The sequence below is a fragment of the Olea europaea genome, chromosome 8 (assembly GCF_002742605.1).
Source record: "Olea europaea var. sylvestris chromosome 8, O_europaea_v1, whole genome shotgun sequence".
Classification (NCBI taxonomy): domain Eukaryota; kingdom Viridiplantae; phylum Streptophyta; class Magnoliopsida; order Lamiales; family Oleaceae; genus Olea; species Olea europaea.
The window spans coordinates 6,307,355-6,324,157 of record NC_036244.1 but is presented as its reverse complement, the minus strand read 5'-3'; the positions used below and the strand labels follow the sequence as shown (position 1 = coordinate 6,324,157).

The 16,803-nt window shown below is 32.0% G+C and overlaps 1 pseudogene; it reads left to right on the top strand.

The window, feature by feature from the left end:
- The first annotated feature begins 5,043 nt into the window (after window positions 1-5,043).
- On the top strand, window positions 5,044-10,595 carry LOC111398220 (annotated as a pseudogene).
- The last annotated feature ends 6,208 nt before the right edge of the window (window positions 10,596-16,803 follow it).

Here is a 16,803-nt window from a genome sequence, read left to right as displayed (position 1 = left end):
TATTTATTGTTTGGTGAATTGATGGAATTTTGTAGAATTTAATAATTTAGTATGATTTGAATTGGGAGAGAAGTGTAGATAAAACTGACTGATTTTAGATAGATATATACAAAACCATCTAAAGATATTGAAAAATATTAAAACGATGAAATTGACTCGGATTTTTGAAGGTGCAGCTCACAGAGCAAAAGTCCACCCAACGCAGAGCAAGCTCAGAGCTCCTGCTCCGCAATGTGTGCAGCACAGAGCCAATGCTCTAGCTCCGTGTGTTGCACTGTTGCTCTATGCATCACGGAGCTATTTCCTTTTTTTGTTTTTTTTTTCTTTCTTTTTGTAGGAGAGTTGATTTTAATTAGCTTTATTGTATAATCTTGGAGTGTATATAATAAGCTTTATACTATAAACTTGGAGTGTGTATTTGTTAATTCTTTCCTGTTAAAAACCCCAAATGCCCAAATGGGAAAAAAAAGTTTAGGGGGTTTGATTATCTCTTTCTTCCAATTCAATTTAAAATATATTCTACCGCAATGAATGAAGGTTTTGAAAAAAACAAACAATGTGATTTTTTCCTCCATCCAGCATGGAGCTTTGGAAAAAACCTCCATGTAAACCTCGATATTTTTCCAAAACCTCCATGCAGCATGGAAGTTTTTTCCAACATAACCCCATGAAGCATGGAGGTTTTTTCCAAACTTCTGTGTTGGATGGAGGTTTATGGAGAAAACCTCCAGATTTTTATTTTGTAATTTTTTTTCCTTTTTTAATTTGTTTTGTTCATGTCCTAAATAATTTTTTTTTCGATTTAAAATTTATTCTCTTCATGATAAAACTTAAATTTTTGAATTTTAATTAAATAATATTTATATATTCTTTATTTAATTTTCGTAACTTTCTTTTGTTTTTATTATATTTTTCAAAAATTGTTTCAAAATTTTTTCTTCATATTATAAATAATTTTTTGTTCAATTTAAAATTTTTTTTAGTTAAACTTTGAAAAGTTTTAAGAGGTTTTCTCTTTTTATGGTTATGCCCATGTCTGCATTATTTTCTAATGTTGTAATTACATTTTTGCAATCTTGCAATCAAGCTCCAATGACAACAAAATCAGATAGTTGGAAGAAGGTTGATACATGAAATTGCATTTTACATTTTAAGCTATAATTTAGGATTCTGTATAGTATCTGTCAACATGAAAAATCATTTTTGATGCAATAGTGTAGATATTGTTATGTTGCATATCTTGTGATATTTAATTATAAAGTTTTTTAAATTAAATTAAAAATAAATATTATTTTTTAATTAGAATTGAAAAAATTACGTTTTATCATAAAACGTAAAGAATTAAAAGGAATTTTAAATCTAAACAAAAATTATTTATAATATGAAAAAAAAAGTTTAAAACAATTTTAAGAAAATATATAATAAAAACAAAACAAATTAAACAAAAGAAAGTTACGAAAATTAAATAAAGAATACATAATTATTTAATTAAAATTGAAAAAATTAAGTTTTATAATGAAGAGAAAATAATTTTTAAATCAAAAAAATTATTTAAGGCATGAACAAAACAAATTTAAAAAAATGAGGAAAAAAATATAAAATCTGGAGGTTTTCTCCATAAACCTACATCCAACATGAATGTTTGGATTTTTTCCGAACCTCCATGCTGCATAGAGCTTTTTTCCACCATCAAGCATGGTGGTCTAGAACCATGGAGGTTTTGTCCAGCACAACCTCCATGCAACATGGAGGATTTTTCCAAACTTTCATGTTGGATGGAAGTTTATAGAGAAAACCTCCCAAAAAAAATTTTCCTCATTTTTTTAATTTATTTTATTCATGTCTTAGATAATTGTTTTTCGATTTAAAAATTCTTTTCTCTTCATGAAAAAGTTTAATTTTTTCAATTTTAATTAAATAATATTTATATATATTCTCTATTTAATTTTCATAACTTTCTTTTGTTTAATTTGTTTTGTTTTTATTATATATTTTTTGAAAATTGTTTTAAAATTCCTTTTTTCATATTATAAATAATTTTTTTTAGATTTAAAATTTTTTTAAATTCTTTTTGTTTTATGATAAAATGTAATTTTTTTCAATTTTAATTAAAAATAATATTTATTTTTAATTTTAATTAGAAAACTTTATAATAATCTTTTTTTCTATTTTTTCCTGCAATTCTTTTTTTTTGTTCTTTAATTTGTTAAATCATTTAATTTCTTTTCTTTATTAGTAGTGGATTAGATGAAATGAAGTGGAGTACGAAAATGGAGAAATATTGCAGTAGAGGTGATGATTGTAGTGAAGTGGTGGAGAAATGATTGAAGGCAAGACGACGTCGTTTTTCTACCAAGATGAAAAAAAAATTTTGAAATTCTTTTTAATTCTTTTCCCTTTATAATAAAACTTGAATTTTTTCAATTTTAATTAAATAATATTTATATATTCTTTATTTAATTTTGGAAACGTTCGTTTATTTAATTTGTTTTGTTTTTATTATATTTTTCAAAATTTGTTTTAAAACTTCTTTTTCTTCATATTATAAATAATTTTTTGTTCGATTTAAAATTCTTTTTAATTAAACTTTGAAAAGCTTGAAGAGATTTTCTCCTTTATGGTTATGCCCATGTTTACATTATTTTATAATGTTCTTATTACGTTTTTGCAATCTTATAGTCAAGCTCCAATGACAACAAAATCATGTCATTGGAAGAATGTTGATACATGAAATTACATTTAGGATTTTGCATAGTGTCTGTCAACATGAAAAATCATTTTTAATTCAATAGTGTAGATATTGTTATATTGTATATCTTGGTGATATTCAATTATTATAATCACAATATGGATTACGGGCAAAGTTTGAGTAGGCTAAATCAAATTTTAGGCTCAACTAATATATATATATAGAGAAATATTCCGCATAAAAAAAATTTCACAATCTTTTGTACATGGAAATGTTTTGTAAAAATATATGCAAATTCGAAAATTGACGTAAAATAAGTCAATTTCAACGAATTTATGAATACATTTCAAATTTAAAAATGAATTTTTCTAAAATTTACATGCACTTATTTTAAACATTAAACAATTAACGTTCAACACACATTCACTCACTAGTTTTATTAAATTGCCCTTATTTTTCCGAATAAGGAAAAGGAGAAATCACAGTGATCATGGAAAATTGTGTAATTTAAAACTATTATTCAGTATGAGATTTTTCTTTTTCCCAAGCTTCGTATCTCTTACTAAGCCATTTTTTTAGTTGCAAATTTCTTTGTCTTTTCTTAAAATAATAAGAATCGGGTTATATCAACCAATAGTCGCCCAACTTTATTTTTAGTGTCACCGTTGTCATTCAATTTGATTTGGTTTTACCGTGGCCAGACAACTTTATACTTAATGTCACCATGGCCATTTAATTTGATTTTATTTCACCATGGCCACCCAATTTCTTTCACCATTTTCACTAATTTTAAAGTGGTAAAATGGTAATTTGCGTTATATATAAAAATAAAATAAAACTTATTTAGATTTTAAAAAGAAAAAAATTATTTAAAAAAATATAAAGTAAAAACTTATTTTAAAAAACTTTACTTAAAAAATAAAAACTTATTTTTGAAAAAAAACTGCTTAAAAATAAAAATTTATTGAAGAAAATTTAAAATAAAATAAAAACTTATTATAAAAAATATATTTAAAAAAGTTACTTGGAAAAATAAAATAAAATAAAAAGATATATAAAAATTTTCCTTACAAAAACAAAATAAAAATTTATTTTAAAAAAGGTTTTTAAAATAAAATAAAAATTATTCTTAAAAAATGTTTTAAAAATAAAAAAACTTTTATTTTTGTTTTTAAAATTTATTTTACATATTGCAGGGTCACCATTTTACCGCTTTTAAAATTAATGAAAATGATGAAAATAAGTTGGGTGGCCATGATGACACTAAGTATAAAGTTGAGTCACTATGATGAAAGAAAATCAAATTAGGGTGGTCATAGTGACACTAAGTATAAAGTTGGGCGGCCATTAGTAAATTAACCCAATAAGAATCTGATTTTCAATTAGCTATATGGGAAAATATTTTTATGGGTTGTCAAATTGTCTCTTTGATTATGGAAGAAAACACCATTTCAAAATATGAGAATGCAGATTGTATCATATATTTTAGGTTTGAATTATATTTTTATATGTATACGATTTTTAAATATTAGTGCATTTATATATTGATTGAAGAATTTTAAATAATATTTAATTAAATTTAACAAAACGATTTCATTATTGCGATCATTGATAATTGACGGTCAATAGTTAACAGTAGCCCTAGCTCACCAACATTTCTAGATCCATCACTGAGTTTCACGAAAGGAGTGACGAAGCCATCAGACTCACCGTATTCCACCACCAACCACAGGCTGATCGACGACTCTACTGAGTGCGAATTTCCTATTTTTCGAGTTAGTATGGACATTTGACATTTATAATTTTTTATTTTCTTAATAATGATCAACCTTCTTAACCTTTGATTGATTTACTAGAGTAGCCATGAGATTGGGCTCAATAGGAAATTGAGTTGTAATGTGTTCACATTGGGCATTGCTCGGCTGAAGGTTAGTAAAAATTAAATTAATGATTCTGACTTTCGATTTTGCAATTGGAAGTGAGAAATTTGTTTTGGTTAGATGAAGGTCAATGGTTTTAATTTGTTTTGTTCTGCTTTGTGCAACTTGAATAGTTGAATTGAGGGTAGAATTTGCATTATGCAACTTGATTTGTAACTTGAATAGTTGAATTGAGGGGAGAATTTGTTTTAATTTGCATTATGTAACTTGATTTGTAATTATATAACTTGATTTATAACTTGATTTAGTTAAAACTGTTTCTAAATATCATCTGTTTTAAATTGGCTAAGTATTGGATCACGGGCATTTGATGTTCAGGTTAAGTTAGTAACACAAAACGAGAATAAATGAAATCAATATAGTTCCAATATATCAGACATAATGAAATTGTACTAAGAACTAATAGCAACTGCTATGAAGAATGCAGGTAGTGAGTATCTTAATAGAATAATGGCCAACTGAGCCTGGACGACCCGTTTGCAGAACTTGATTCTGAACTTAGTCCCGAGTTTTGATCAGGAACTTATTTATAATGTGTTGCATGGTTCCAAGAGCTCAGATCTCTTTCTCCAATTCTTTTGTTGGGTTGAAAGATCCGAACTTTTTCAACACACCAGAGAGACCCATTTAAAAATCATTGAGATTTTGGGACGAGCTTCGAAGCTTAACCACGCTAGGTGCATTTTATTTAATATGCCAAAAAAGGGTATGGAATGGGATGAAGATTTGTGGGTTTTGTTGATTGAAGGATATGGAAAGGCGGGCATAGCTCAAGAAAGTGTGAAGCTGTTTCAGAAAATTGAGGAATTAGGGGTCGAAAGGACGATAAAATCATATGATGCTTTATTTAATGTGATTATGCGTAGAATTCGGTTTATGATGGCCAAGAAGTATTTTAATAAGATGTTGGGTGAGGGGATTGAGTCAACCACACACTTTTAATATCATGATCTGGAGATTATTTCTCCTAGGGGAGGTTGAGACTGCGAATAGGTTTTTTAAGGATATGAGAAGTAAGGATATTTTGCCGGATGTGGTCACATATAATACACTGATTATTGGGTATTATCGGGTTAAAAAAATGGACAAGGCCGAGAAGTACTTTGTGGAGATTAAGGGGAGGAATAATGAGCCTATAGTAATTACTCTTACAACATTGATTAAAGGGTACATGTCAGTTGAGCGAGTCGATGATGCATTGAAATGGTTGAAGGAATTGAAGAGTTTTGGGATTAAACCTAATGCCATTACATACTCAACCTTATTATCGGGACTACGTGACACAAAGAAGATGCTTGAGGCTTGAGGTATTTTGAAGGAGATGGTGGAGATTACATTGAATCTAAGGATAATAAGATCTTTACTAGACTAATATCTGGCCAGTGCATGGCTGGTTATTTGGATGATGCCGTGGATGTTCTCAAGGCTATGATTAGGTTGAGTGATATGATCCAAGCTACGAAGTCTAAAAGAGTGAAGTTAACAAGTCAAAGATCAAGTTTCATGTTGGACACGGGAGTAGAAATAAAATGGAATACATTAGAATCAAAAGCTCAAACTTGGAGACAAGACAAAAGCTTATGGGACTACATAATACAAATTGGAGACACGGATTTTCCAAAATTTGCAAATCTCCTAATTTAGTTAAAACTCTATATTTTTAGTATATTATATAATCCTTAGAATTTGAATTCATTTTAATTAGGATTACGAAATCTTTTATTTATTCTAGAACTCTACTTTATGGTAACTTTTAGTATTATTAGACTTTTATTCCATTTTTAACTAGGTTTTATGGGTTCCCTAATAAATAGGATTCATTATTTCATTGTAAACATTCAACATTCATTATTATCAATTGTGAGAGCAATATTTTGCTTTCAATTATTCGTTCTTCATTGAACAATTTCGAACTTATCAAGATTTGATTCTTGTGGTATTTAAACAATCTGGGTGAAGTTCTTGAATTATTGTGATCAAGGGGTAAACAAATTGTCGGCGATTGTTGGTTATTTGGTTCAATATTTTTGAATCAAACTAAAAAATTTGGTTTATTGGCTTTCTTGGATTGTGATTTAATCTCGTGTGGGTTTCGTAACTTCAATTACTAAGTGGACTTGCATCAGTTAGTATCAAAGCTTAGACTCCAAAAAAAAATCAAGGTTTCCTTTTCTTTTTGTTTTGAGTCTTTATTTTCCTTTTCTTTGTGTTCCTAGGGTTCTTTGTCTTTTAAGTTTTTAATTCATAAAAGTTAAAAAAAAAATAATAATAAATAAATAAAATCAAAAGTTATTTTTGCGCTCATTTAGCATCCAAAATATTTTTCATTTGTTTTGCTGGTTTCGTAATTGAGTTTCCACCCAAAAAAAATTCAAAAAAACAAAAAAACAAAAATTACCACCAATTTTTGAGTTCATATTTTTGAGTAAAAATAAAAAGTCTACACAGACACACATATTAAAAATTTCCATTCAAAAGTGTCCAGTTCTTTCTGCTTGTTTCTTTCCTTTTCTTTCTTTCTTGAGTATCTTAAAGTTATAATTCTCACTCATATCCTAATTTGAATTCTTTGAGAATAAGACTTGGTTGAATCCGAATTAGTTCTTTGAAGTACTAGGGCAAAAGCATTGAGTGGAAAAAAGCAAGAGTGGCAAGACTAATATAGTAAAACATCCAATCTGAGTGATACACGAGCGTATGCATGTGAGACATATATTATTTAGGATTTAGAATGTCAGAACAAGACAGATCAACATCAAGAGGGAACAACAACCAAGTCAACATGTCGGAAGAGTTGATATGTCGATTTGAAAGGTTGTTTGAAGATATAAGGGATATGTTAGATATGCAAGAGGCGTGGATGGACAGAGAAGACCCATTGCTTGCCAATTTACATAGGTAAGTTCCCAATGTATGGAGGCAAGGTAGGCAGGAGCCTAGGGTGGAGATTCGTGATGAATATGAAGTGAGTGGTGACATTGATGAGGGGACATTAATAGAAGCCGAGTTAGGAAAAATGAGGGATAGAGATGTTAGGCGTGAAATGAGGGGTAGAGATCTTGTTGGAGATTGAGTGGACGGAAGTATGGGCAACATCAAAATAATAATTCCTTCATACAAAGGAAGGAGTGATCCGGAGGCATACGTGGAGTGGAAGAAGAAGATCGAACTAATGTTTGATTGCCATAACTACTTCAAGAAAAAGAAGGTAAAGATTTCAGTACTTGAGTTCACCCGACTATGCTATTACTTGGTGGGATCAAGTAGTGGCATCTATGAGGAAGAATCGTGAGAGGCCTATTAGTACTTAGGAAGAATTGAAGGCTATCATTAGGAAGAGATTTGTGCCTAATCATTATTATAGAGAGCTTCATCAAAAATTGCAAAGCCCTTATCAAAGGTCTAAGAGTGTGGAGGACTATCATAAAGAGATGGAGGTGATGATGATTAGAGTGAATGTTGAAGAGGATAGGGAGGCTACCATGGCATGGTTTTTGAATTGTTTGAATAGGAAAATAGCTAATGTAGTGGAGTTACAACATTATGTGGAATTGGAGAACATAGTAGATGTGTCTATGAAGGTGGAGAGACAGTTGAAGAAGAAGGGGACAGATCATTATCCATTAGGTTCTTCGGGTCCTAATCCTTCTTGGAAACTCAAATGGGATGATAACAGAGGTGATGAGGCTGTTGCAAGTTGTAAGATTGAACTACCAAGGGGAAATGAGAAAGTTTCTAGCAAAGCTACACCCATGGCAGATTTCCAACCTTCTAGGAATTGGAATATCAAATGCTTTAAATGCTTGGGATTGTGGCATATTGCTTCTCAATGTCCAAACAAAAGGTCAACGATCTTGCGTGCCAATAGAAAAGTAGTGAGTTATAGTGATGGAGATGAAATGTCTGAATTAGAGGGTGCTAGTGATGGTGAAGTAGTAGAGTACCCGGTCAATGGAGATGCACATGTGGTGATGAGTACTCTTAATACTAAAGTCAAAGTGGTGAAGAGCAGTTTTATTATTGATGGGATAGTTGTACTAATATTGCTAGTACTACATTGGTTGAGAAATTAGAATTAACAAAGACAAAACATCCTAAGCCTTATAAATCGCAGTGGTTAAATGATTGTGGAAAGGTTAGGGTATGTAGGCAAGTTTTGGTGAATTTCTCAATTGGAAGGTATATTGATGATGTAACGTGTGATGTAGTTCCTATGTATGCTGGGCATATTTTATTAGGTAGGCCATAGCAGTATGATAAGAAGGTGAAGCATGATGGATTAAAGAATAGCTATAACTTTGTAAAAGGTGGGAGAGTTGTTACTCTTGTACCCTTAACACCACAACAGGTCTATGAAGGCCAATTGAGGTTGAGGGGTGAGGAAGAAAAGAAAAGTAACAAGAGATAAAAAGAGAGTAAGAGAGAAAATGGTAAGATGACTAAGTGTGAGAAAAAAGAGTAGAGTAACAAAAGATAAAAGAAAGAGAGTCTTCTGAGAAGAGAGAAAAATCCAAAGTAAACTTCTATGCAAAAAAGAATGAGATTGAGAGTGCTTTGGTGAGGACTAATGAACCCCTCTCCAATTTGGATATCTTTTATCTACATGAATTTAAAGACTTGTTTCAAAAAGACTTAATTGATGGGATACCACCCATTGAATATCCAATTGATTCGATGCAAGTGGAGGACTTGATGAAAATTGAAGAAGTATTCAACTATGACAAGGGAGTTAAATAATATGCGTCTCAAGGTAGCAAAGGAAAAAAGCATAAAGTTTTTGAACCCGATGATTGGATTTAAAAGCACAGGAGAAAGGGACATGTTCAATTGCAAAAAATATCAAGTTTTCATCCTAGAGGAGATGGACTATTCCATGTCATTGCAATAATTGAAGACAATGGCTACAATTTGAATCTTCAAAGTACATATTCGAGGTCGAATCCTTTCAAAGAGGGAGGAGATGATGTAATCCAAGCCACGTAGTCCAAAAGAGTGAAGTTGACAAGTCAAAGACCAAGTTTCATGTTGGACACGGGAATGAAAACAAGTTGGAATACATTTGAATCAAAAGCTTAAACTTGGAGGCAAGACGGAAACCTATGCAATTGCATAATACAAATTGGAGACACGGATTTTCCAAAATTTGTATATCTCCTAATTTAGTTAAAACTCTATATTTTTAGTATCTTTTATAATCCTTAGAATTTGATTTCATTTTAACTAGGATTACAAGAACTTTTATTTATTCTAGAACTCTAGTTTATGGTAACTTTTAGTGTTATTAGGCTTTTATTCCATTTTTAACTAGGTTTTATGGGTTTTCTATAAATATGACTCATTATTTCATTGTAAAAACTCAACATTCATTATTATCAATTGAGAGAACAGTATTTTGCTTCAATTCTTTGTTCTTCATTGAACAATTTTGAACTTATCAAAATTTGGTTCTTGTGACATTTAAACAATTTGGGTGAGGTTCTTGAATTATTGTGATCATGAGGTTAACAAATTGTAGGCGATTGTTGGTCACTTGGTTCAATATTTTTGAATCAAATTCAAAACTTTAGTTTATTAGCTTTCTTGGATTGTGATTCAATCTCATGTGGGTTATGTAGTTTCAATTGTTACGCGGGTTCGCATCATTGAGTGTTCTAACTGAAGTAGGACATTATGGTATTCTGATCAAGAATTTTTCCAAAGTTGGTCAATATGATCATGCCGTTAAGTTGTTGGAAAAGCTCACTGAGAAGGAGATCATTTGCAACAATGGCCAGACAGTAAAAGCAAAAATTCTTCTGAAATAGTTGATGAAAATGGGCATTGAAGATCCCGTTGCTTTAAATAATTTGATATGTGGGCATGTGAAGGAAGGAAATACTGATCTAGCCTTTGAAATTCTTAATATCATGATCAAGAGAAATGTTCTTTCAAATAAAAGTGCCTATGAATCACTCATGGAGAGCTAAATGAAGAAGAATGAGTCTGTGATGCAAAGATAACTTTAGAACGTACTCCTAAAAGACAAACATTTCAAAAATTAGGCCCAAGTTTTCTTTCCATTTATCTAAAATAGTAACAATTTGTCTCAGTTCAGCACTATTTTTGCTTTTTCAATTGATCAGCCTTCGAATTCTTAGGTGCATGCGATGGTTGTGCTATGTACGGGATTTATCCAAATGAGGGGATAGTTTTCTCTTCAAGCAAATTACCTCCAATTTCTTGACCAGTTCCTTTGCTGTTGGTGGAGATACAATTATGTGGCAAGCGTTTGACATTAGCCTTCCTCAATAGCTTTGTCATGAAAGACAACAACAAATTGTAGTACCCATCCACATTCTGGAAGCCTACTTGTGAACTAGGTTCTTCTGTCAATTTTTTTTACCAAAAGTTGCATCTTTTAGCTGTTTCTTTTTAATTATCGAAGTTGCCATAGTACAAAATCTTTTAGCTGTTTCATTTTTAATTTACGACGTTGCCATATCAGGATATACTGACTTATCATGAATACCAATTTGTGCCCAGGTAACCGCTTCAAGAAAGACCTCTAGAATTCCATAACCACCTGCATGCATTTTCATGATTACTTATTGTTGGCGCGATGATTAGATGATAAATAATAGAGAAGTAAAAGAGAGAAATCAAGACAGAGATTTATGTGATTCAACAAGTGTCCACATTCACAAGAGTGACACGAAGATATTTTTATTCTATATAAATAATAGGGTTACATCAAAGTATATAAATACGCTAACCCTTGTCCTAGTCCAAGCCCATAATAAGACTATATAAGCCACATACATGTTAGTGCGGAAACGAAGTGTTGAAGAAAAATTTGAATTTTTATTGATAGTTTTTGAGTTGCTACAGCACACTCAATAATGTTTTCTTCTTTTTTTCTTACAATGAGACTACAAGAATGACCTCTATTTATAGGACCACATGGATAACTCTAGAGACATGGGAATATAAATGGACACCTAATAATTCATGAATTTGCATCATGTATTTTCCTGATACATTGTTGATAAATTCCATGCAAATTTCTTCTTGACTTACCAAATCTCGAATGAAGTGATGACGTAGTTCAATATGCTTCGATCTGGCATGAAAAACTGGATTTTTTGTCATAGCAATTGCTGACATATTGTCGCAATGTATTGTTGTTGGCTCTTGTTGTTCAATCATCAAGTCTTTTAGAATTCTTCTAAGCCAAACTGCTTCACAAGCGGCATCCGCAGCTGCAATGTATTCCGCTTCTGCAGAAGATAGTGCTATAGACCTTTGCTTCCTCGAACTCCATGAAATAATATTTGTTCCAAGACAAAAGATGTAGCCCGATGTACTTTTGCGGTCAACAAGTGAGCCTGCCCAATCACTGTCAGTGTAGCCAACAAGGTTGAAGTTATTTTCCTTTTTGAACTCAATGCCTTGATTTTTTGTACCTTTAAGGTATCTCAAAATTCTTTTTGCCGCCGTAAAGTGATTCTTGCTTGGTTCATTCATGAACCTGGAAAGTAAACTCACTGATTGAGTGATATCCGGCCTTGTGTTGAGGTAGATGAGTGAACCAATTAACTTTCGGTAGAGTGTAGCATCTACTTTTTCAGCATCATCATTGACTTGGAATTTTTCATTCGGCCCCATTGGAGTAGAGACTGGCTTGCACTGGTTCATGCTGAATTTTTCTAGAAGATCATCAATATACTTCTCTTGAGATAAAAAAATTCTTCCCGGGCTTTGTTTGACTTGGATGCCAAGAAAGTATTTCATTTGACCCAAGTCACTCATCTCAAAGTCTCTCATCATCTTTTTCTTGAATTCTTCCACCATGCTTTTACTTGTACCAAAGTATAGAAGATCATCCACATAAAGACATACTACAAGAAAGTCTCTTCCAAGATTATTGACATATAGAGATGATTCACTCGTGCTTCGATTGAATCCATTTTGGATGAAATAGCTATTGATTTTGCTATTCCATGCTGCCGGCGCTTGCTTTAAACCATAAAGTGCTTTGTATAAACGATATACTTTTCCTTCTTGTCCTTTGATTTCAAATCCTTCGGGTTGCTCGACATAAACTTCTTCTTGAATTTCACCATTTAAGAATGCCGATTTTACATCAAGTTGATAAACACATACCTCCAATTGAGCTGCCAGTGCCAAAACAGTACGAATTGTCTCCATTCTTGCAACCGGAGCATATGTTTCAGTGTAATTAATTTCGGGCTGTTGAGAATACCCTTTTGCAACAAGACGTGCTTTGTGCGTTTGGATCGACCCATCTTCATTGTATTTTATTTTATAGACCCACTTGAGTCCAATGATTTTCTTCCCTTCTGGCAAGGCAACAAGCTTCCAAGTTTTGTTTTTCTCGATTGTGGACATTTATTCATTCATGGCTTTTGTCCAACATACTTCTTTTGAGGCTTCTTCAAATGATTGTGGTTCACTAGAGAACAACCCAAGTTCACATGACTCATATATGTCTTGTAGTGAACGTGTCTTTCTTGGAGGGCTTTCTGGATCAGATTCTTCCTCACTTCTTGGAGTAGGGTTTGGATTATGCTCTAAATTTCCAACTTGGGACGGACCTGCTTGAAATGTTAATGGATCAACAAAATGGTATGGTGTCTAGTCCACAACTTCTTTCCCTTTCCAATCCCAAGATGCAGCATTATAAAAAACAACGTCTCGTGAAACTGTAATTTTGTTTGTAGTTGGATCTAATAACCGATATCCTTTAGATTCATCACTATATGTAACAAAGACAAGTTTTTTTCCTTTCTCGTCAAATTCTCCCGATTTTGAGAAGGGATAAGAGCATAAGCAATGCTGCCAAATATTTTGAAGTGATCAACCATTGGCTTCTTTTTGTTCCAAGCTTCGTATGGAGTTTTATTCCGTACAGCCTTTGTTGGAGACCGATTGAGAATGTATACTGCCGTATTTACAGCTTCTGCCCAATACAGATTTGGAAGTCCTTTGCCCTTTAGCATGCTTCTTGCCATTTCAACAATTGTGCGATTTTTTCTTTCGGCCACGCCGTTTTGTTGCGGAGTTCGACTCACAGTTAATTGTCTTTTGATGCCATTTTTTCTGCAATATTCCATGAAAGGATTATAGAGATATTCACCTCCACGATCGGTCCTTAAAGTTTTTATCAAAAAACCACTTTGCCTTTCTGCTTGAGCTTTGAATTGAAGAAATGTGGAATATGCCTCAGATTTTTGACTGAGGAAGAAAACCCATATCATTCTTGTGAAGTCATCAACAAAGAGAATAAAATATCTCTTGTTTCCAAAAGTGGGAGTTTGCATTAACCCACAAATATCCGAGTGCACAAGCTCAAGTAGTGCTTTCGTTCTCCATAAAGTTTTTGGAAACGACAACTTGTGCAATTTCCCATAGATGCATCCTTCGCACATTTTGTCTATGTGTCTTTTATCTGTAATTGTGTCACCACAGCTTTTGATTTGATTTACTGTCTCGGCTACTCGTGAAGAAAAAACACGAACCGATTCTCGTTCTTCCATTTGGAGATTATCAAAGTCTCTCCATAAGGATTGAAGTTTCAAGGCGATCGTTTTCTCCGTTCCTTGAAATTCTTGCATCAATATTTCCCAAGCATCTTTGGCTTTTTTAACACCAAAGATACGAGGGAAAATTGATTTCCCGACTCCTTGTTGAATATAGCGGAGAGCCATTGCATCTTTTCTTTTAAATTCTTTTTGCAATTTTTCGTAATCTTCATTGTCTTCGGATGGTTCTTCGTACTCCTCATCGTCAATGACATCCCAAAGATCTAAGGAGATGAAGAAAGTTTGCATTTGGATGCTCCAGTATTCATAATGCTCGCCTTCGAAGATTGGGACTTGACTGGAAGAATATGTAAACAACGAAGCTGTTTGTATGAAAGCCATGAAAAAATGCAATCACAAGTTATTGCTCTGATACCAAATTTGTTAGTGCGGAAACGAAGTGTTGAAGAAAAACTTGAATTTTTATTGATAGTTTTTGAGTTGCTACAGCACACTCAATAATGTTTTCTTTTTTTTCTTACAATGAGACTACAAGAATGACCTCTATTTATAGGACCACATGGATAACTCTAGAGATATGTGAATATAAATGGACACCTAATAATTCATGAATTTGCATCATGTATTTTCCTGATACATTTTCTTCAAGTGCATCATGTATTTTCCTGATACATTTTCTTCAAGTGCATCATGTATTTTCCTGATACATTTTCTTCAAGTGCATCATGTATTTTCCTGATACATTTTCTTCAAGTGCATCATGTATTTTCCTGATACATTTTCTTCAAGTGCATGTAAACTTATTTATTTCCTAAGATTACAAATTAATGCCACATTTAACAATACACAACACTTATAATTGTACTTAAGAATCTTTATAGGTATAACAAATAATTCTACTTTGTTTGTGGGCGCATTTAAAAAAAATGGAAATAGAATCAACTTCTCAACTAATGGAGGGCCATGCTAAGATTATAAGAACAACCCTTTGTTGGCAGTTAATCAAACGCCAGCTAAAGTTTACACTAGCCAAAAACAAATATCCCATTCACCCAACCACAACCGACCCCCATAACCGGCAACTTGTAGGGATGGTCCTCGTATTTTGGAGGCCTTGTCCGAACTTCAACTATGCTGGCCCCATGTAAACAAATAAAATTTTCTTTTCTTTTCTTTTCTTTTTTCTTTTTTCATTTCTGACAAATACTTTCTAGTAGATATATAAAAGCAATACACAAAACAAAAATCAATATAAGATCAAGCTTTAAATTAGTTGAGGAACAATAAAACTTATCAAAAATTTCCACTCATATTTCAACTGCAAAATAATAAGAACAAGAATCTGACAAATTTCTCAATATAATTTACTTCATTTAATTAGAAGATTTTACACAGAATATGATATCAAAAACTTTCGATCTAAAAAGTCATATCCCATGTAAATTCTCATACGTAAATTTTCATGGGTTTGATTTTATTTTTCGGATGCAAAATTCTTTGCAACTTTTTTGTAAATTTGATTGTACACCCTAACTCAAAAAGTCTACATCCGCCATTGTCCGTAGCCCAATCCCATAGCAGACCATTGACACCCCCACCCCCGCGGCTTTTTTCATAATTTTAATTTTGCCACAAATGTTGCACTACAAGATTTTTGGGCCAATCAAAATAATTCAGGTTACCATATTCTAACACTTCATTTTATTTGTGTTGTGATTAATATTGAGAATTCAGTTAAAATGTGCAGTGAAATTTAAAAAATATTTCAATTCTCATCAAAGATCTTTTTTGTGTCTAGAGAGAAATTATGATAAAGAATTATACCTTTGATAAATTCTTTGAAGAATAATTCTGATGTGGAATCCGCAAATGTGCAATTATCCAACCTCCAATAGAAATCCATACAGGGAACAAGAAGGAGAGAATATGATTTCTTATTTCTTGTGTTAGCAAGACAATAATAATTGCAGCAATGATTTTTCAGAACCTAGCAGCTTAATAATAGAAGTTCAAGCAGGCTTAGCCCATCTCTTAAACCAAATCCAGTTTGATCTAATTAATTAACTTTATCTATTAATAAGCAAATCAATCAAGTAATTGTCTAACACTTATAAATAAATTAATTAATATATTTCATTCTTTTAGTTCTACTTTTGTGTCTGACCCATTCGATTCCCAATCACGATACCTAACGATGTGAATTATTATTTTGTTTCAATCAAAATAAGATAAATCAAAAGACATTTTAATTTATCATTAATTCACCTAAATTAATCAATTCATATTCATCATTCCATATTGACTTCTAAAAATGTGTTAGAGCATCACATTTGATGGAAAATGTCTCGTGATATGACAAAACAAAACTTTTTCATAAACCGTGAAACTATAATCCTTTCATCAATATGACCCGATAAAATACAAGATATGCAAGGGTGGAAAATTACTTGGCGGGGAAGGGTGGAGGAGGTTGCCCCGACCCATACCCACATTGTTGCCATGCTTAAACTTAATCAAGTATATATAACCATATTTGGAATGATCATCAGTAAATGTGACGAAGTAAATGAAACCCCCTCGAATGATAATTGACATGGGTCTACATGAACTAGGCCCAATAATTGACCAACCC